The sequence below is a fragment of the Tiliqua scincoides genome, chromosome 1 (genome assembly GCF_035046505.1).
Source record: "Tiliqua scincoides isolate rTilSci1 chromosome 1, rTilSci1.hap2, whole genome shotgun sequence".
Taxonomy (NCBI): Eukaryota; Metazoa; Chordata; class Lepidosauria; order Squamata; family Scincidae; genus Tiliqua; species Tiliqua scincoides.
Genome location: NC_089821.1, coordinates 105,107,725 through 105,108,942, shown reverse-complemented (window position 1 = coordinate 105,108,942; position 1,218 = coordinate 105,107,725).

Sequence of the window (1,218 nt, the reverse complement as noted above, 5' to 3'; positions counted from 1 at the left end):
TCACTGGAATTCCACAATGCCTAGCACCTATTCTACAAGGTGGGTCATGATCGAGCCACATTGTAGCATTTGCAAATCCCAGCTGTTTCTCTAGGAGAGTTTCAGGCACATACTTAATAGCACCATTCTATGTTTTTGAACCTTCTGAGTCAGTGGCATTGCTAGGAGGGTGTGGGCCGCACTGGATGACGCACACAGGGAGTGACACCTACTGGCCAAAATTTTTTAAATCTTGGTATTTTTGAATAAATCATATTATACATCACTTGATGCATAATTTCATGCAGTATTCAATGAAAGAAACCATGTTGAAATATCTCTATTCTATCAAACGTTATAGCCCCAAAACTAGTGGAGGCGGGGCAATGGTGCATCACCGTGCCCACCACCTGGGACACTGCCCCGCCCACTGCATAGGAGAAGGTCCATCACCGGAGTGATGTGCTGGCCTCCCAAACCGGGTGACGCGAACCCTAGTGATGCCACTGCTCTGCATCCAATGAGACTTACCGTAGATACTCGCCTATAAGATGAGAAATTTCTGTCAATAAATCCACTGTAAATCATCCCCTCCCCTTATCTGACCAGGGGTCAGGGCTGTTCAGGGAGAGCAAGAGGACAATGCAGAGATAATTAGAGGGCTGTGTGACATCAGGGCAAGGAGGATGCAAGCTGCAGCCAAAGTTAATCTTTTCAGTTCTCCTGAGAAAAAAGCAAGCCCTGGCTCAGGGCTTCCATTTAAATCAAGCAAGCCTGGTTCTCTTTTGCAGGATCATTCCAACCCCTTCTGCACCATTTTGCAAATGATTTGCAAACATTTTGCACCATTTTGTTTGGCAGAGGTCTGGTTTTTAAAACACCCAGATGCAATCCTAATCTCTACCTGAAACAAAGTCCAAGGCTGCAATTCAGTGCCTCACTACTTAAAAATAACACCTATGGAAAGCAATGGGTCTACTTCCGAGTAAATCGAATTGCAACTATGTGTAGCTGAGCTTGCTCACGCTCAGTCCTTGCTTAATGCCTCTGCTGTGAATTGAATTACACACTCCCAGTTATGTGTTATAAGTTGTATGTTATATGCTGAGCATCTGGCTTAACACACCAGGCACCTTAAAGAAGGATTTGATTAATGATTCTACTGGTATGTTGTTTACAGTGCACTTTCTCATGAGTTATGAACAGAATTTGAAAAGTGAATAAAAATGTATCTTATCC